This window comes from Hesperophylax consimilis, chromosome 25, assembly GCF_061612785.1.
Source record: "Hesperophylax consimilis isolate HC1 chromosome 25, BYU_Hcon_1.0, whole genome shotgun sequence".
Classification (NCBI taxonomy): domain Eukaryota; kingdom Metazoa; phylum Arthropoda; class Insecta; order Trichoptera; family Limnephilidae; genus Hesperophylax; species Hesperophylax consimilis.
This window is the reverse complement of record NC_142860.1, coordinates 27989504-28012311: the sequence shown is the minus strand read 5'-3', so window position 1 is coordinate 28012311 and position 22808 is coordinate 27989504. Positions and strand designations below refer to the sequence as shown.

Here is a 22808-nt window from a genome sequence, read left to right as displayed (position 1 = left end):
ACACAGTACAATAAGATACAGTTAGAAATTTTTTAGTTATTACATAGTTGTAGTACCTATTACGTATGTCCATAAAATGTCATTACGTAATTTCGCCTGAGATTGTTATAAAAGGAAGGAAGTGTGTGGATAGATAATAATAAATGAATTGAAAATAAGAATTATAATAAGCTCACGAATTGTAATTGACTGTTAATACATAGGAGTTTTGAAAAATGATGTGAAAATATTTTTGAAATTTGTCATGCTAAGAAATTTAATAAGTTAGTTTTGTATGTTAGAAAGGAATCATGAAAGATGTCTAAATGTAGTAATTTTTCGTAATGGGTGTATGTTGTGATTGCGCGAGTAATTACTGAGTTGTTTGCTGCATTGGTATTGTTGGCTTCAATATGAAATAGTGTAGTGTGCCTGGTACGCCTCGTTGGAACATTTAAACCAATGACGGATAGTAATTCGGGACTATCTATTTTATTATTTAGCAGATTATGTAGAAACAACAGGTCTGACAATGTGCGTCTTTTTTGTAAAGTTAACATATTATTTGTAGTATTGTTGTATTTCTTGAGTAAATGTTTCGAAAATTTATTCTGTATACTTTCTACTAAATCTATGTATACCTTATATTGAGGATTCCATATTGTGGAAGCATACTCCAGTGGACTTCTGACTAATGAACAAAACAAAATTTTCAGAGTCTTAGGACTTTTGAAAACTTTGCATATTCTTAATAAGAAACCTAGCATTCTGTAGGATTTAGAAATAATGTGTTCAATGTGCTTGTCAAAAATTAATTTGCTATCTAAGTAAACACCTAGATCTTTACACGTAGACATAGGTTGTAAAGGTTTGTTATTCAAGTTGTATGGATAGATGATTTTGTTTTTATTTCTAGTAAATGTAATCGAGTGACACTTAGATATGTTTAAGGACAATAAATTTGATTCACAATATACGCACAAATTATCAAGATCGCTTTGCAATTCCATACAATCGGATAAACAACGTATAGCTTTATAAATTTTCATGTCATCCGCGTATAAAACAAAGTAACTATTTTTAAAGCATACGGAAATGTCATTTATATAAATATTAAATAAGAGTGGTCCAAGATGCGATCCCTGGGGCACACCTGAGATGATTTCCTTTAAACAAGATGCAAAACCATTGACAACCGTGATTTGGTGCCGATTATTGACGTATGATGCGATCCATCTATAGAGGTCACCGTGAATTCCTAGACCTAATAACTTTTGTAAAAGAATATAATGATTAACACGGTCAAATGCTTTAGAATAATCCGTATAAATGGCATCTACCTGGCATCGCATATCCATTTGAGCATGAAGAAAATTTGTAAAAAATGCAAGATTTGAAGTTGTTGAGCGATTTTTCATGAAGCCGTGTTGATTATTTAAGAGTGAGGGTGAGATAGTAGAATATAATTGATCGTAAACAATTTTTTCCAATACTTTACTTAGTATCGGTAATTTGGATATAGGTCGATAGTTCGAGACATCATTTTTACTGCCATTTTTATATATTGGGGTAATCAGGGCTGTTTTCCATTTGTCGGGAAATGTTCCTTCGGATAGCGATAGTTTGAAAATAACAAAAATGGGGGGTGTCAATTGTTTACTACAATAATTTATGAAGATCCCTGGAAGTTGATCATCCCCTGGTCCCTTTTTGATATCAATGGACTTAAGGTATTTGAATGTGATGTCTTCATTGATCTCGATTGAGTTGATTATGCTATTTGAATTAGAGCAAAGACTGGCATTGCTTGTATGTGCAGGTTGAGCATTCGAAAATACAGATCCAAAATACTCAGAAAATAAGTTGGCTACTCCTCTACTGTCATTAGCAGTTTTTTCACCGTAAATCATATGATCAGGGATGGCAGGAGATTTTCTTTGAGAATTGACGTAGGACCAAATTTTTTTAACATTGTGCTGTATACCGGATTCTATTGTAGAAATGTAGGTTTTGTAAGCTGCTGAAGCGACTGTTTTTTGCCTTTTGCGAAGCAATGAAAATGAGAGATAATCAAGGGGGTTCCGATGGCGCTTCCATTTTCTAAAGAATTTTAATTTTTCGTTTGTTATTTTTATTAAGGCTGCCGTGTACCATAGTGGGTATTTTCCAGATTTCACAACTTTCTTAGGAATAAACGCTTCGATAATCTGTTCAATTATAACATAAAACGAATTTAACGCTGTATTTACATCTGGTGCATTTATAACGGTTGACCAGTCGGTTTCTTTCAGTCTCTCATTGATCTCTGCATAATCTGCTTTATGGAATAATTTTATTGTTCGAGGAGTTGAGAGGGTTGCAGTAGTGGATGGAAATTCTAGTTCTACAATCAATGATTTATGATGAGCATCTTCTTTAACTAATGGGTGGTCGGCAAGCGACACATTAACTGAAGTGTTACAAAAGACGAGGTCCAAAATTCGACCGTATTTGTTAAGTAAATGGTTAAATTGGGTTAAATTTGCAAAAGATAAGCAGTTAAGTAACGCGAGTGCGCATTGATCTCTATTACTTGGCATTTGTTGATTATTCCATTCGATATTGGGCATGTTATAGTCGCCAATGATTAAAAACTTGTCATTGGGAAAACGGATTGTTAAGTCAGAAATAGTATTGGTATGACTAGTAAATAATGCTAATCTTTCTGATGATGTTAATTTTGGACCGACGCTAGGTAAATACACGCAGCACATATGAATATTATAACAATGACGATTCGATTTTGATGTATTGACAGTTATCCAGATATCCTCAGCGTCTGATTTCCAAGAGCGAGGGGTAACAAAAAATTATTTTTTAATTCCTATGAGTACGCCTCCGCCAGTTGATTTGCTAGTGCGGTGTATATCCCTATCATTTCTGTAAACAGAATAGCGATTATCGAATAATTCCTCATCTCGGATACTATCAACCAACCAACTTTCGGTAATGAAGATCAAGTCATAATTATTGAGCAGTATATTTTGATGAAATTCCAGTGTTTTCGAGCGCAAACCTCTTGAATTTTGATAAAAAATTATTAATGAATCATGCATTGAGAATTTTCGGTAATTACATTATTATGTTCGGTTTCTGTAGAATATATTTTAAGAATATTATATTCTAGAGTAATGTTATTAGTCATGAGTCCACTGGGCTTAGCAAAGCACAACATACTATTATTATCAATTAAAGTGAGTGAGTATATTATAGAATGTAGTAGTGAGCAGTTAGTGTAATTATTAGCATGTGGGGTTAATGTAAAAAGGGTGATGTTGAAAAAATTATGAAAAAAAATACGAAAAAAATAGTAGTTATGAGAGGATAGGTGGTTTAACATTGCAATGGTAGTTAGATAAGGTTTTTTAGCTGTAATTCGCATGAGACGTGTATGGGTGGTGATGTTTCGTTTTTCCGTAGGTAGATTTTTGCACTTCTTATCCATAAAAACTGATAGTTGTTTTCGTTTTTAAAGGCTTTAGCGCACCTCAATGTAGATTTATTCTTCCGCGTGAGATGGTCGTTGACGAAGATCCTCTGGTCAGCTCCAACCATCCCGATGGCCTTGGTAGTGATTCCTTTTCTTTTCTTGATGGCTGCGATAAATTCGTCCTTCTTCTTGCGGGAGGTGAATTTGGCGATTATGTTACCCGGACGTCCATCTGTCGTGGCTTGTGTACGATGGCGCTTACTGATTCTGCTAACGTATTCAATGTCGCTTTGATGGAGAGGGCATCCAATGACTGTCGCGATATTCGACATCATGGTAGGTAGATTCTCGCTGGTGGTCTCAGGCATTCCATGTATTTCTATATTGTTGGATAGAAGTTCCTGGTCCCTTTCGTCGTTTCCCCTCTCTAACATGTAAACTGTTTGTTTTAATTCTGAGACCTCCATTTCTAGCTTATCAATTTTAGCTAATTTTTCGTTTATAGATTTCATATTACTTGAAAAATCTTCCATTACATTATTATTATAAATGATGACTTTTTCGAATTCCGCCATTTTACTGCTCATTTTTTCTATTTGTAGTGCCATTTTTCTGATCTCAACAGTTAGGAGTATGTTGCTTTGATCTGAGGAGCAGGATTGGGTATCTAAATTGTCCAGGGTTTGGATACAATTATTGCACTTCCACGCATCCTTTTTACCTTGCGACATGCGTTTAAAAACACTTGCCGAAATATCAGCGCATTCGAAATGGATGGTGCATTTGCAGGTTGAACACTTTATACACTCAGCCAGTTTCAGCTGCTTAACGCAATATTTGCATGTTGTATCCATCTTATGTTTGGCTTGCGGCTGCAATAGATTACAATACTGTGGGTAGCTTGAAGATTTTTGAAGAATAACTAAAACTCTAGATTTAGCACTTTTTACACTCCAGACAAACACTCACTTTCGTATTTTAATGCACTTCTATGAATATTATCAGCTGGTATTAAAATTTTAGGATAAGGGTCGATGTTTTTAGAAGAAAATATAAGATTAATAGGGAGCGAAATGACAAACGTCAGACTTGTGATGATTGTTGTTGTTGTAACTGTATAGGGTATGATGATTCTGTGATTATATTATAACGATCCACATACCTTCAAAGTTATCGAGCGTCGCAGAGTCGTATCCCCACATTGATAAAGTATCTCGAACAAACTTGTCGGCCAGTCGGCCATGATGAAAAACGCACTATGCGCGCGCACCATATTCAAACAGCTGACCGGACGAGCAATGCCGATAACGGCCGAAGTGGGCCGAAGTCGAACGAACACCCGAAGTCCAGCAAAACGTATTGCTAAATTTGGCGGCAATATGGAATCTGCTAAATGTTTTGCACCGTCTGCAATACGTTTGTCTCTCTGTTAATCTCCAAAACATTTGGCAGATTTAGACAAACTAGTTTGCTAAACATTAACTTGGAGTCTAGCAAAACATGTTCTTCAGTTCGTGATGCTCCGCTTTGCTAAAAATACCATAACTATTGCTAAAACAGCAAAACTTTTTTTTGCAAAGCTGGTTTGGTTTTTATTTCTCTCCGTGTATATTGATTCTAGATAGAATGTCATCTTTAGGGATGTGGATGAAGCGTCCTTTTAAGGAAATAAAGGATAGTTCTGGGAAGAAAAAGGTTTTTTAAAAATATATTTTTAAGCTATAATATTTTAACATTTCATATCTAATGCAGGCATATCTATTCTAAAATAACTATCGTACTATTTAATTATCTACGTTATAGAATTTAGCATAACATAACCCACTTTTGGCTGAGTTTATTGAACATTTCAAAACATTTATGGTAAATATTGTTTTGAGTTCTTGATAAATTTGTCATAAAAAGTCTAAAATCGTTGCAGCTTCTTGTGGGATAGCCATGAACTGTACTATTAGCACTAACATTTTTAGTGCATGGGAATCGGGGGGTCAGTTTGTCCAGGAGTATCGGGCGTTTGAATTCATCCCTCCCATTTTGGTGCAAGGCGATGAGAACATGTATCCGCGGCCAAAACCTGGAAAAATCTCACTCCCCTGATGAACCCCTGAAGTCATTAAACGTAGTGAACCAGTTGGGGTGACTTACGGCACACGTTTTGGTTATCTAATGTTTTTCGGATGGGTACCCATATCCACTTCCCAAATTGAGTAAATATTGAAGTAAAGATATTGAGTAAAGGTTGAAACCACTCAACCACGATTTTAATCAATTAATGTACATTCTTTAATTATTCATATTCAGAAAGTTCAAACTGAAATAAATACTGAAAACTTCGGGATGTAAATGAAAACCTAATAATGACGACGCGCTCTTCAGGCGTGATCGGAATTCGCAAATCGAATGAAAAATTCTGTTACTCACCAAGGAAAAAATTGTATTAACGCCTTGTTAAGTGAAAATAATGTTTTCATTAAAAATTGAAAACACCGAGACATAAATGCTTATTAAATAATTTAACGCTACGCTCGAGAGACGTGATTAGAATTCGTAGATTAAAGGATACTACAACTCAAATCTAACAAGAGGAACATTAACATCTTGTTAAGTGAACATTAAATACACATATTGACGGTATAAAAATCTTGTTAAGTGAACAGAAAAATACACATATTGACAGTATTAACATTAACATCTTGTCGAGTGAACATTAAATACACATATTGACAGTATTAACATCTTGTTAAGTGAACAGAAAATACACATATTGACAGTATTAACATCTTGTTAAGTGAACACAAAATACACATATTGACAGTATGAACATTTTGTTAAGTGAACACAAAATACACATATAATTAAAATAAAATAAATAGCGCAAGCGCAATTTAACCCTCCAGGCTAATTTTTCCAGGTTTTTTTGTGGAGTCTTTCATAAAAATCGTTTTATCTCCATTACTATCATAGTGAAAAATATAATCTAAACCAAGGCTGCCCAACCTTTTTAACAGTTGGGCGAAATTGACGATTTTGAATCACTGGCGGGCCACTGGATACCTGACGGTTCCTATTTCCATGGGGGGGGGGGGTTGTTAGAAAATTTCTATAAAACATAATTCCCCACAAAAAAAATTCAAAATGAGTGCTCCCCACAAAATATTTGAAATCCATGGGGGGGGGTTGTTACGGAACTTCGCAGAGAAAAAATTCCGCGCACCCAAAAACATAATATGTGATTCCCCACGACAATTTTTCGAATTCCATGGGGGGGGGGGGGGTGGCTACAAGATTCCATTTCGGACGCAAAAAATATTATATCAAAAACCGGTGTATTTTTGTTTAAAAAGTAAGTTCAAGAGGTTAGATTTTTTCGTCGCTGATTCTTGCCTTCGTTGGCAACACTGGTGACCGCGCGCAAACTGCATTATTTATTTTACCGCGGGCCCGCGACACTTTTTCAAATTGGCGGATTGGCGGGTTTTTTGAAAATGGTTCACGCGGGCCACTTATAATTCGTTCTGGGGTTGGGCAGCCTTGATCTAAACGGTTTTAGAAAGAAAAAACATGACGCTACATATTTAAATATAGAAATGAACCAAAACATAGTTAAAATGTACACCTATATGAAACCAAAGGTTCCGACCGCATTGTGAGAAGAATTTATGAAAATTCGTGAATTTTTTATTAATTACTTTTGTATGAAACGATAAAACAGTGAGGTGACCGATATTTTTAAAACGGCACAACAAATGTTTGTAAAATTTTTTTATGTTTGCATTAAAAAAATTGAATATTTCAAAAATATTATAAATATAAAAATTTTGAAAGAGAATTGTATCAGCTTTCAAAAACAGTTTCCATTTTTTGGATACGCTTAGAAATGTTCAATTTATTTGGATTTTATTGCAACGCGGAGATATATTTTTTTATTTTTATTTTTATTTTTTGAAAGAAAGCAAGACAAAAAATATATATTACAGTAAATAATATGATAAAATACAGAAAAGTTCCAATAAACTACTTTTCAGTAGTTTTTCGATGGCAACTTTGGCATAACATTTTTTACTCCAAATGTGCTAAGGAATAGCTGGTTAAAGTTTGTCGGGTTAGTGCCGATACACCCTGTATAGGGCTATTCATATGCTGAAATATAATTTTATACCACATAATTGATCTTACTGAGAAAATTTTAAGGTTCTGATAAAGGTATGGAACATTATGCTTTTGTTCGAATAAACTTTTATGAGCTAATAATTTAACTAGTGAATTTTGAACTGATTGAACATGGTTTATATTTGTTTTACATGAAAGCCCCCAAGCTGTGATTCCATACCTTATAATAGATTCAGCTAGTGATAAATAAATTATTCTAAGTGTACGTATTGGAACATAGAATTTTAATTGATATAATCTATTAACAATAGATCTCAGACGTTCACAGACTTTATTTATTTGTAAGTCCCATTTGAAAAAACAATCAATAATACCTAAATATACATATTCTGTGACCAGTTCAATATTTTCACATGTACATATTGCAGGAATACCAACATGTAAGCAATTTGAAGTGTGTGTCTTTATTTCAGGTGTAATAATATTTGCCTTAGTATTGGGTGATCTAATATGTGTCAATTTAGTTTTTTTGGCATTAATAATTAAAGGTTAAGAAACTATTATTATTATTTTATAGTTTCTCGCTCTCCTAACTCTTTCCAGTGATTTCCGTTGAAACCACAGACATAGGAATTAATAGACGAGAAGATAATGGCGAGGGGTAAAATCAACTGTTGAAGAACGAAGGGGGTAAAGCTGACTGTGATTCGTCAATAAATCAATCTGACAGTAAATAGGCATCTCGCATTATAATATCACCATTTACTTCTTAAAAGTAAAATCTGCTTTTGAATGAATAGACATTTTTATATGGGAGCGCAAATTACTCGCCACGTTATGAACAAATTTGCGAAGTCCAAATTCGGCAAAAAAAATCGGTTCTATTTTCAGAGTCGAATATTTCGTTTAAGTATTTAGTTAAGACACTTTTATAAATGTTCATAATTTACTTCCCAGCAACCAACCAGCTTTGTGTTTCGCGTCCAGACGTTTCTCGATGTGATAGTAACAACTGATTCATATTATACGATGTAAATATGCTTAAAATAAAGTAAAATAATGCTTATATATGGAATGTAATACGACAATTGGGTTTATTCTCTTTTTCACATCTATTTTTACAAGTTTTAATAGTACAAGTCAACATTTTGTCGTGTTATTTCGTAAAATGAACCGATGATGCCTCGACCATAGTTCGCACAAGAATGATGACGTCACGTTTTCAAATTTCACTTGAGGCCATACGCGAGCACAGCCGGCTCCAATGGAACCGGTATGGGGAGTGGGGATAATACGCTTTTAATCACTATGGGCAGGTCTACTAATATTCATATGTCTATGGTTGAAACCAACAGAAGCAAATTGTCTTGGACGCGAAGCGCATAAAATTGAAAACCACTACAGAGCATCGAATTCTTGATGCCACACTTATTTATTAAAAAAATGAATAACACACGATAAGATTTGTCGTGTGCTGTATTTGGTGAACTAAAATAGTTTAAATAAAACATATTACCGACTTATTGTGCAGTTACAAACTACTATTTGTGGGTAAAACACGATTTATTATTCTTGAATAACGGAAAAAGTGTTTCGATTAGAAGAGTTTGTGAAATATTAGCAAAGTATACGGAAAAGCTTATATTGTTATCGTAAGCCATCAGCAAGTAATACAACAATCTATCTTTTAAATTTGGCACATTATGTCGAGCGATCGCTCAAAACGTTTTATAGACCCAAAGAACTACTGAAACTTTCAAAGTTTTTTCTAATTAGTTTCAGGAGTGTTTGGAGAGTGGTTATAATGGGAGAAAAAGCATTATCTATGCACTAGAATGAGATATAATATTGTTTTGATATAATGTAGTTTTTTAACAGTGACAATGTGGTTAACATTTAAAATCAGGGACACTCAAGGAAGAGATGGCCCGATCAAATTGATCAAATACTTAAGTGTGGTAAAATATGGCGTATGTGGTGAAGAAAAAAAAGAGGTATAAGGAGAATGTATGACGTGAAAGAGAAATGTAGAAGAAGTCAAGGACGCCCAAAGCCGAAATGACACGATCAAGTGAAACATATAACTTTTTTTTTTCGATTGTTACGACAATATTATTAGTCGATTGAAATATCCATACAAATTGAAAATATCTTCGGTGTAAAAATAAATGCCGCCTACGAGAATCGAACCCGCACCTTCAACTGCTCTAAGACCACTGAGCTACATCAGCTTATTTCCAACACCCCAAATAATTCAATAGGTAATAGAACTTTAATCAACAATTACTGCTCATTATATTTTTTCACCTGTAAACAACTAACTTTATTTTGTAGGAAAGGCTTTGTTAGTGCTGAATTTCCCACTAGTTGGCGTCGAGACATATTATGTCTACATTTGTTGGTGAAATATTTTGACTTGTCAAATATTATTATTATTTTTATAATGATAAACTAATGTTATAAGGCAATATTATTGCCACCTTAAAAATGCACCCAGTTTTCAGGTACCTTCACTAGAATTCAGAACCTCAAAAGTTTACTCCAAAACCTTCATTACCTCGAGCTTCGACGGATACACGTCAGTTCGTTTTGTAATAAATATAAAAACATATAAAATCGAAACGTGAAATCCTAATCTGGACTAATATATATATATATTAGTCCAAGTAGAATTTTATATATTATATATAAGGGTATTAGGTTTTTGCCACGGACTCAATAAATCGTGAGAGGCAAAGTCGTTAGCGACAAAATGTCTTCGATTTATCTGTGATCCGTTTTTTGTAACAATCTGGTGAAAGTTGTCAAGGGGGGATAAGAGCACTTAATGTAAAACGTTGAAATAAAAGAAAAGATCGGATTTATAATCTTAAAACAAAGCCACGATAAAGAGGGTAAGAATAAAATGAAGTTTTTTTTTATTTGAGAAAACAAAAGGATTTGAGCATCTTTTGCACTTTTCAAGTTACCATCACGTCATTTCGTGTCAGTTGGGGTAGGAAGAGAAAGTGGAACGCGGCACAAATTTATCTATGCAAACATCAATCAAATTCATACGTTCCTTTCTGATATTCTCAAACTTGACATGACCTCGTTCAGAATTGAATTTAGGTTCCATGTTAAATCAACACAGTGACAATTCAACACACCTTTAAAAAGTGATATAAAGTCATTAGAAACGATGAAAAGAAATAAAATTTAAACCTAACCTAACCTAACCAACTTAACCCAGTTAATAATTTTTTTGTTTCATCACTTTCCATAACTTTATATAGTTTTTTAAAGATGTGATGAATTATCATTTTGATGATTTATCCGGTCACATAACAAATGAATGGGTAGGTTTTCTGTTAAATTTTTAGTAAAATACGAATATTTTATCACGATGTCGGAATACGTGTTCATAAAATCCTAATATCTTCGCATCGATATTAAGGCGAATGCAAGTGCATGAACACGTGTTCTGATATATTAGGAATTTACTAAAAGTTTATCAAGAAACGGCATGCAATCCAAATTATTTGAAGAAATTCTCAATAAATTAGCAATACCTATTTTTCTCTGTATGTGAACACATTTTCGCTTGATTTCAAGCTTAAATACAAAAAATAAACATAAATCATCCAATCAAATAATCCTTTGATGTAAAATATATCCTAAGTCGACGCGACAGCCGCTTCGCCGGCAGAAATAACTGCTGGAATCGAATTCCGCAAATAATCCGCTGATACGTATTCATGCTGTGACTGCAGCCTGTCGCAGCCACCCCCTACCCACTATCTACCCACTGCCACACTACCACCCTCCGCTACCCATTCTTCCCTGGTAGGCAGGGTGCCATGGGCAAGGAATTTTACAGGAAATCCAAATCTATCTTCAGTTATTTAATAAGTGTAGGCTTTTAAGTGTTGAATATAATAAATAACCCTTGTTTCCCTACCTTAATTTTCTTCACAACCAGCCACTGCTACTAACCGGTGGTTTTGGTGATAGATAGCCCTTGGTGTCACATCGAAAGTAAGAGTTTGGTGGAGCATACCTCCAGGTGGGTGACTAGGCCGCGAAGGCTTCAGATTATTTCAGAATGGACCCGCTGACTGCGTCGGTGAGTCTGGAAGGTTCCAGAAAGTTAATGAAAGTTCTCGAATGCTCTAGAAAGTTCTGGAAGGAGAAAGTTCAAGAAGGTTTTATAGTGTGTCAGTGGTTCTAGAAGGTTCCTGAAAGTTCAAGAATGCTCTTGAAAGTTCTGAAAGGATCCACAGCAACCCATGGTGGGGTACAGCTAGTAGTCTTATATTTATTTATTTTGTTTAGGAAAATCAACAGTTATAATGCGGCAAACAACTGAGAAATCAATAATAGGTTTCCTCATTATACACATTATTAATAAACAGTTTAGATATAAAATGTTTAGAATTTTAAGACAAAATACTCCATAATATGATGTCATTATAGAATATATAATTACATTTTATGGATTTTGGTTCAGTTGGTGTACAAGTGAACACAGTTTTAACACATTTTTAATGGTGTTTTTATATTTGTTTTTTATTGCATTCTAAGATATCTACATCAGAGAAGATTTTATTATATGTTGAACACAGCAAGTCAAGCATTTTGTTTTAAATTAGTTTTACATTGTTTTCTTTATGAAGATCGTACAAAGGTACGTGCAATCTAGGTACTTTCAAATCAATTTAGTTTAATAAATCCGGAAAGTCTGTAAAGTTGCTTACGATTTTGTATAGCAACATCGCTTCTGAATATTGTCTACGTACACTCAATGCATCAATTTAAAAAAAATTCTAAATAATTATTAAATTGACTGTTGTGAAATCAGCAGGTGTATGTGTTTGTATATTTGGAAAGTATGTTTACGAGGGATGTAAAAGCTGATGGAGAAATTGAAAGAAGGGTAAATCAAGATTACTCCATTTGTTAAAAATGTACGAACCATTAGCAAAGTTCACCACCAGTTACTTAACAGACTCCTGCCTAGCACCTAGCGGTCAGAGGTAAAACTAGGGCTAACAGATAAAACAGATGTTTTGCCTTATCAATTGGCTTTCTTTGACAGTGTTTACAATTAGCTTGTCAATGTGTTACTTGGTTAGATTATAAAAAGCCTCGCCGACTGGATTCCTTCTTCTTCTCTCCTATAAAATAGTAACAAGCAGTCATTATGGTCTACAGACCATTAGTAAAAGTGTTTTGTCCGGGTCGGGAATAATTTAACTCTTTGTAACATTAAATAAAGTGAAATGCAGTTTTGTGCAGTAAAAACAAAAAAAACATGCGTCTGTTATTGAAGACTTCATCAAGCCCAAACAAATCTTAACATGGTCCTTCGAGCCGGATCGAAGAACTAAACGCGGTTGGCGCTAGCAAAAAATGTCCAAACAAGCGAAGCTAGCAGTCGACAGTGGAGTGCTGATATCTACCCTAATGTATGGCAGTGAGGTATGGGATTGGCAGAGGAAGGATGAAAGTAGACTGAATGCTAAGGAAATGAGATCCCTGAGGCGTTTGTGTGGTAAAATAATGTATGATAGTGTGAAAAATGCGGGAGATGCCCAAATAATGCATGGCTGATGTAAGCGTGATGAACAACATTAAAAAAATGACGCTTAGATTGTTTGGACATGTATAGCGATATAACGAAAAAAAGAATTGTGTAATGAGAATATATAACGCGAATGCCAATGGGACGCTTAAGAAAGGCATGGCACGATCAAGTGAACGAAATATTTAAGGAGGGCCAAGTAAAGAGTCAGAATAAGAGAAGAGTATGTATGAATGTGAATGGAGCAAGGAGTGTGTGTCAAGACCGAGCTGTTTGGTGGTTTGTTCTTGGTTATCCAATAAATGGTTCCTGGGGCGGCGGTATCCAAACCCACCTCTCAAATTGCAAAATAAAAACCTGATCGAATTTAGACCAATTTCAGAAACTTGTCTTTGAAGTAAAAAAATATCTTCAAAATTAAAAATTTTGGAAAATGAAAAAAATGAAAAAAAGTAGAAAAATATTTTAGTTGGCCAAATTTTTTTCAGCGTCTTCTTATTGCCATCGCTACTCCATCACAGACAGACAATTCCTGCTCGGTAACGTGTAAGGCCCCCATCGCACACACCAATCTCCCCGGTATCCCCAGAGGCACGAAATCGCCCACTTTGGGAACCACCGACCCTTGGGTAAGATAGAAAGACAAGCTAGAGAAAGACAGAGACAGAGGAGGGTTCATCATAACGTCAAGGTTGATTTTCGTTTTGGGAGGCGGTTATGGGTACCGCCGCCCCGGGAACACTTTATTGGATAACCAACACATCTGCTATAGGTCACCCAAGTGGTTCGCTACGTTTAATGACTTAAGCAGGGTGCCCGGGTACATGGGGTGAGGGTTTGTGTAGATCTTGGCGGCGGATGCGGATTGGGAGACACTGGTTGAGGGACACCCTTTGATCTCTCCAACAGGACTATATCGACCCAGATTTGAGGTCGAGGGGTAAGGCCTAGACTAACAAGATCGCGGGTTCAAATCCCGGCGTGAGCAAGTAAATGTTGTTTGATGAATTTGTATTATTTCGAAATTAATTCATTTACAATAATATATAGTATACTTGCGGCACGTTCCAGAATGGAAGATACTAGTATCGACCTGGTGTAAGACCACCATTTAGAAATGATACGTTGTTCGAAATAGCTTTGGTGTTTGGTGGCTAGACCATAGTTTCACTGTCTTCATAAGGTTGAGAGCAGTTGGGATTCTTGTGCGGTATTGACATGAAAAAGTCTGTCTGTAGTCTGGAGAGTGAACAGTATCGTCTTGTTGAAAATCAAAATCCGATTTTTTAAAAACTTAAATACCAGTATAATATAAATAAATGTACATTTGTAAAGTTGGCTTTCAATACTTCGCAACCAAAATTTTTAACAGTATGCCCATTACTTTGAAACAATTAATGACTACAAATACATCTACAAACTTTCTCAAAAAAACATATCGTTGCCTGGATAAAAAATCAAGATATTCACTTTATTCAAAAAATTATAATTCCAAACCAAACATAACCAAAATATAATAAGTAAAATTAAATATTATGCACGTTCTTCAAGAATTATCCAAAAATATATACACTCACATATAAATGTGCGTTTTCATGTTTCAATATGTCTGTGAAAAAAAAAAAATAACTTTCTACTACAACACATAAATACCTGTCACACTTAATCACCAACACGTTCACACCTCAGCACAGGTTCTCCTAGTGAGGTGTTCACGTAACATACAATATCACCCACACACAGTTTTACCTATATCAACCTATGTTATTTATTTTTTATACCTTTTTTCTGTACTACAGTATAAACCACTGTAATCATTAGTAAAATGTGTATTCAAGAATAGACATAAATAAATAGTAAAACTAATTTTCAAGGACCGTTAAACGCAACAAATCTATGGCGTTCTCGCGTGTGATGTCACGCTTTCTTAAATTAAATTTAATTTGTTTGAAGAACACATTGTAAAATATAGTTATTTATTCATTTACGCCGAATTTTACATAAACAAATATAAATTAATTAAAAAAAAGATGTGACCGTTTCCTTTTCTGATTTTTCTGTTTCAGATTTTCGTTTAGAAATCACTAATATTGTCTTCAATATTTAAATATTACAATTTGAGGTTTTACTCAATAAAGTTATTCCGAAAAATAAATAAATTAATTACATTACATAGTGCATTCAGGTTGACATAATAATAATAAGAAACGAAATATGAATTTTCTTACAATTGTCAACAATATCATGTCACCGTTGTTACTGCATTGTACCAAAGTGTAAAAATACAGCCGTTCCGCACTCGAATAGATTTTTCCGTGTAATTGAATATCCCGATAAGCATTTTTAATGTTATGATTTCAGATTTCTAATCGTTTTATATTCACAGCAAACTAGGTGAACATAAGGAGGTAGGTAGGTAATAAAATTATATACCTGCTTATCACCTGCTAAGTGCAAAGTTATAAACTTCAGTACGAACAAAAAGAAAACCATATTTCATATAGCATATGTAATCGCAATCTGGAAACAGTTGAATCGATCAAAGATTTAGGAATTATATTCGACAACAAACTAACGTTCAACCAACACATTGAATACATTGTAAGTAAATCAAATAAATTACTTGGTTTTATTGTAAGATCAACTAAACTGTTCAAGAATTCTAATAGCCTAATAATTCTATTCAATTCGTTAATTCGCAGTGTTCTTGAGTATGGGTCAACAGTCTGGAATCCACATTATATCACAAAGGTATCTAGACTTGAATCTGTCCAAAGAAAATTTACACGGATTTTGTCTTATCGATCAGGTGTCTACCATCTACTAGACGGTTACGAACAAAGACTTTCATATTTCAAATTAGAGAGTCTAGTTAAAAGACGAAACATAAATGACCTCTTAATGCTTTAAAAAATAGTAAATAATCAAGTAGATTGTAACATAGTCCATCTAATCAAGTTAAACGCCAGGCCCAAATTCACTAGAAACCTTAACATATTCTGGACCGAAATTTTTACCAATAACACTGGTTATTATAATCCTATATCTAGAATGTATCGATCATACAACGATATTGGTAAAACACATACTTGCATAGATATTTTCGTAAATAATATAACTTGTTTCATGAGATATCTCCACGATTTCTATACCTAAAAAAAAAAATTAAATAAAAAACAAATATTGTATGTTAATTTTTGATGGTTTGATATTTTCTATTATATGCCTAATTTAAACATATTTTCAAAATTATTATGTCTTGTAATTTCTCTAATTTTTAAGCTTTGTATTAAAAAATAATGATATTGTTTTGATAGTGAATGTGCAAATGTGATTGCTGCAGACACATTAGTCTAAGGACATTTATATTTGTATATAACTTTATTTTATAATATACAAGAATGTACTTTAAATGTCCTGTTTGTGTCTCAAATAAAATTAAATAAAATCATCTTTAATTACAAGAATTATAATAATAAAAATAATTGGAATTAATGTTTTAAAACAATATTTTTTAAGTACATAAAAAAACGAAAATACGTCTTATTGAGTTGTGTTTTGTCTTGTTTCATTTTCTCACCTTTTTTATCTCCTGTATTTTTAATCGAGCGCAATCTATTTTTACCAATATATTAGTATGCAAGTAACTTTTTGTGGATTCCTACCTTGGCTTGATGCTTATGTGTATATCATTATTTGATCATGTGGGCCTCACTGGGTGCTTTGATACATTGGATATGAATGGTACCTGAATTATTGTTGTTGTTGCGATGGGAATTTGGTTCTCCCATGAAAAAGGGTACAAAGATGGAATGAAGTCACTACTGTCGAACACTGTGGCCCATCTTTACTTAATCCCGTTTCAGCGGCCATGTATGTAGTTTATGTCGGCTGCGCCAAAACATCCCGTTGGAATCTCCTGTAGCAGCAATGTCTGAATACATTAGGGTGGGTCGTTAATTTATCTAGAGTTTTTTGGTACAAAACTCAAGGATTTAAAAAAATGCTTTCTTTAAATGTGAATACCACACAAGAGTCTGGAGCCAGTGAGACTATCGCATCCTCTAGTGGGTCATGTTGTGGGGCTGAAGGTTAGGGAGGGAAAGGAAATGGGAAAGAGGAAGGTGGGGGAGTACCTGGCAACTTTTTAATTCTGAATAGTCGTCTTACAACAGGGTGATACTGAGAGTATCCTTCGCTCTGGAACGCGCCGCAAATACACTTTATATTATTTTTAATGAATAAATTGTGAAATAACACAAATTAATAAAATAACATTTACTTGCGCATGCCGGGATTCGAACTCGCGTCCTTCGACTTGATAGTTGAGAGCTTTACCCCTCAACTACAGAGCCCGTTAAAGACGCTTATTACTAACTTACTAACCAACTGTGGTATTTGTTAGTCTTTGGATGAAGCGATGAACACCAACTGCATTAGTACAGGTCAAATTGTACTAAAATAGATAAAATAAATTTTTAAAAACGTGTATTCATGAAAGTTTGCTCGTTTTCATCTTTTCAAAATTAAGATCTGGAGATTCCGCCAAAAATAAAGTGTTAGGACTTCCCTGTTGACGCAACTATATGCATCTTCCTTTAACAAACGTTCCTGCATTCCTTCACCCAATTTCCTGCTACCCAATCATAGTGTGGAATACCTACAGTCAATTACCTGCTACCCAATCGTACGGGACCAAGTTAGTGAAGCCCGCACAAATACTGCAAATTCAATAGGGCACCGGCACACATTGACACCTTGATCTGAGAGTTTTTGCAGGGGCAGTAGGAAAACATTAAATTAAACAAGTATTAATTTCCCGAGTACTCTCGGATGAGAAGTGACTGTTTGTACCAGTTACTTCTCTATTTATTGGACAAAATTATACATTAAATTTCACACATGTTCAATGAGAGTAATTAGCGATCACCCTTATCTCTTCACTGTGTTGAACAAAACAAAAACATTAGTTTTTAAATGTATGGTGGCGCCGAAATCCATTAATATTAACTATAGCAGTCGCACATTAAGGATGTGGAATAATATTATGGTATCATATTTATTTTGACGCAGATATCTAAATGGTTTTATCAAAAAAATTAAGGACATCGTAAAAACTTGAGATCTTGTTATCTCATAATGACTTTGGCTCTGCACGTCCGATATACCAATCATAGTGTGGGCTACCTACAGTCAATTACCCTCTACCCAATCATAATGTGGAATAACTACAGTCAATTATTACCTGCTACCCTATCATAGTGGGGTATACCTATAGTAAATGAAATTGCAACAATTATTTATGCATTTCTAGTATGTTAAAAAAACCGGTGAAGTAAACGTGTCCCTTCAGTGCGTTTAATTCGAGTGTATTACGGAAACTAGTGCAGTTTTAACCAGAATCGTCTCTCAAGGCCATAATATCGATCGAAAATACCAAGGGTAAGTCATAATCCTTTTCTAATTCTAACTTTTAACCACAAATACCCTAACAGTTGTGTTAAGTATTGATTACAGTCTACAATAAAACCACAAGCTGATTCGCATACAACATTGCGACTCCAATCCTTTAAGGGGGAGGAGGAGGAGGAAATTATTTATTTATTTATTTATTTATTATTATTACACGCCCTAATGGGCTTTTACACACCACAAAGTTTAATAGTAGAGTATCACAGTTATTATAGATTCTACAAAATTAAAACAATAAAGGAAACATAATACAACGAAAAAAGAAAAAAATATTAAATGTTACAACAAAAGCATATAATAAAATAAGATACATTAGTAAAAATGATAAGAAGTCTCACATAAATAGATATTCAAAATAAAAATAAAAATATATATATTGCGGAAATTATAGATGTCTATTTGTGTCTCGATCTATAAAAGAATTGAAATAAACAATATTTATATTGATTATATTTAAGATGAAATATATCTCCCAGATCAGAGTATTTATTTCCGAGACTGTGAAGTCTTGGAATTGGGGAATTTTGATAAGACAGTGTCCTTGTGTTGTAAAAATAAAAGGGTAGTAAATTTCGGCAAGATCTTTTGGGTATGTGGATGCTGATTAATTGGAGTAACTCAGGACAGTCAATTTTGTAATGAAGTATTTTATGTAGTACTATTAAATCTGTGTTTATTCTTCTTTCAGAAAGTTTTAATAAGGACAATTTATCTAGTAAGTAGTTATAATCAATGTTTTCTACAGGAATATGCAATTTATAGTTTATATACTTCAAGAACTTATGTTGAATCTTTTCAATATTATCGGAATGAATATTGTAAAAGGGAGACCATAATGTAGAGTTATACTCTAGTTGGCATCTAACAAGGGTTTTGTACAACATGATAAATGTGCCTAAATTATTGAAGTCTTTTGAAATTCTCAAAACAAATCCAAGAGTCTTAAGAGCCTTATTGATAATGTTATTAATATGATACACAAAAGTTAGTTTGCTATCGAACAATATACCTAGGTCAATAATTTCACTGACGCAATTTAAGTTTTTATCATTTAATGTATATTGAAAAAATATTGGATTATTTATTCTGTAAAAATTAATGAACTGACATTTCTTTATGTTCAATGCAAGTTTGTTGATAGACCACCATTCAGAAAGATTTCTCAAATTAGTTTGTAATATAATGCAATCATTTATGTTATTAATCTCTTTATAAAGTTTCAAATCATCAGCAAAAAGTAATACTTTTATGTTAGTAAATATATCAACAATGTCATTTATGAATATAATAAACAAAATGGGCCCTAAATGAGAACCTTGTGGCACTCCACTTGTGGCTATAAATGTGTATGAATTTGTGCCATTTATTTTCACACTAAGACTTCTATTGGACAAATAACTAATAAACCAATTTAATAAACTACCATAAACTCCAAGTGTGGCTAATTTATTAATTAATATTTTGTGACACACCTTATCAAAGGCCTTGCTAAAATCAGTGTATATTGAGTCAACCTGGCATCTGTTTGCTAAAGAATTGGATATGAAGTTTTCGTATATTAGTAAATTAGTTAAAGTAGATTTATTTGAACAAAAGCCATGTTGGTAGGAAGTTATAATTTTTTGTATGTTGGAAGTTATCTTAGAGAGTACAATTTTTTCAAAAAGTTTGGGTATCGCTGATTGGATACATATCGGTCTATAATTTGTAATGTCCGTTTTGTCCCCTTTTATTATTATTATTTTTTAAATTTATTTGTTTTTATTAGTACTGAATCGAATGAGACCACTACCAAGTCGATAGTATTAAATAAAAGGTTTTTGTCCCCTAGAGGGATGTTCCACCACTATATTTAATAAAAAGTTTCATAAATGCAAAAATAGCAAGCATAACACGAAACTATCCTTTATTAATTATCTATCTTATTTAATGCTTTAATGTTAATAGACATGTTAAGTTTTGATTTTGTGAGGTGGGTTTAGAAACGCTGTCCGCCTGGAAAAAAAAGAGCCGTTTTCACAATAAGAATTTATTGACTGACATCTAAAAGTATTATTATCATAATAACCTAATAATAATACGACAACCTACATTCATCAATAAGATTCACCTTAATTAAAGTACTTTACTGATACAGTTCTTTATCATTTTTCTCTAACTGATACACAGTATTATTAAAATAAAATGTGCCTACTAATGTGTCCTACTTTTCTGTACCTATATTTACCCAATGTTTTATTTATTATTCAGGATTTTCCAATAAGAGGTGTTATTTTGATATTCAATCGTAAAAAATCAATGGTTTCGTTGCTTGTGTGGCACGCGGCGCCGTCTTGTTGAAAGTAAACGTTGTCCAGATCAATATCATCCAATTTCGGCCATAAAAAATCATTAATCATCTCTCGATAGCGCAATCCATTCACCGTAACTGTTGCTCCAGCTTCATTTTCGAAAAATTAAGGTCCAATGACTCCGCCGGACCATAAACCGCACCAAACAGTTACACGTTGAGGATAGAGAGGCTTGTCAACAATAACTCTTGGGTTTTCCGAGCCCCAAATGCGACAATTTTGCTTGTTGACGAAACCACCGAGGTGGAAATGGGCCTCATCACTCAAGATGATTTGCATTTGATTCACTCAAGTGAATTTTGATAATTTCAATGCGTTGTTGTAGTTTCTACTTGTCAAATGTCAAAAAATGACAGCTTCAAAAGTAACATCTACCGAAATAGCGGGCTATTCAAAATAACACCTCTTATTGGAAAACCTTGTAGTATAGCCAAACATTGAATACATAACACTAAAAAAATTGATGAAATTCAGTGTCGCAACTGACTTAGTACCTCTTCGTTCAAACCAATTTAGAACATTTCTCTTAGACTTCCCGATAACTCTGATTTATGTTGGAAACTTAAGGCCTTATTTGGCCGACTTTTGAATCACAATACACGCTCACATCAAAATTATTGTGTTTATCTTTATTTAGTAGTTTGGAACATTTTTAACGTTATCAGAACCCGATTGTGTAACATTTGACAGATATCCTGACTTTTCCAAATTCGAAAAGTTTTGACGGGCCACCCTAATAGTCCCGAAGGGGTGGTACGGTAGACGGGATGATTCTGTTGAAATGAAATTCCAGGGATTTAGCGAGTGTAATGGGAAATGTTGACACACGGCGCCCAAACGGAACGCGAATAAGTTACGGTAATACTGGGCCGTATCTGACTATACGACTACAAATAATATTATTTCACAAAAAGTTAATTCTAATTTTGTTGAACGCAATTAAAATGTATTTTGTAAGACTGCGAAATGAATTTTGATTGATCATGGACACTATGGAATACATTTCGTAATATGTCTGATTATCGTAAATAAAGCAGCAAGAACTCGCGAACGGTGAGCTCTGACATCGCGAAATTCGCACAGCTCTGTCTAGATTTTCTAATTTCTAATTAACCTTATTTCAGTTTGCACTTTGATTTTAATCAACTACAGTCACTAAAAGGTGTCAGTAGAGTTTCGCGAACGTGCACCGATCCACAGCGGATCACTGCTGCTAGCTCTTCCGAGCAGGCTTCATTGAAATACCTGAAGGAAAGACTCAGCATGCCTAAATTGCGTCAGTGCATTGAATATGGCAATCAGTGAGTTAACAGCGGGCACTCTTTGATTTAGAGCAGTCATTCACTAAGTGGTCTATATCGACCCCAGGGGTCAATTTCGACCTGCAGGAGGGTCCATGACAAAAAAAAAATAGGGGTATATGAGATCTTAATGGGGAACTTACAAATTTATTACCAGTAGCAACGCGTTGCGCCCATACGCTCAATAGTAACGTACGAGATGTGGTAGAAGATACGAAAATATTGTAGGGAATTATTCTTCTTAAAATCCCCCCCATGGATTTGAAAACATTGTAAGGAATTATTCTTCTCTAAATCCCCCCCATGGATTTGAAAATATTGTGGGGAATTATTATTCTCAAAATCCCCCCCCTTGGATTCGAAAGTATTGTGGAGAATTATTTAAAAACAAAAACCAAACTTAAGTAAGCCCTATCAATGTGTCAGCTTTGAAACACATTGAAGCAGGGGGTTTATCCAAAATAAAAAAAATATTTTTTTATTTTTTGGAATAACTTTATTGAGTAAAATCTCAAATTGTAATATTTAATTCTTGAAGACAATATTGGCGATTTCTAAACGAA

The 22808-nt window shown here is 33.9% G+C and overlaps 1 protein-coding gene across 1 annotated transcript in view; it reads left to right on the top strand.

Moving 5' to 3' along the window:
* The window catches only part of LOC149411761 (cGMP-specific 3',5'-cyclic phosphodiesterase-like), a 341390-nt gene that overhangs the window by 65796 nt on the left and 252786 nt on the right, over nucleotides 1–22808 (top strand). The window lies entirely within an intron of this gene.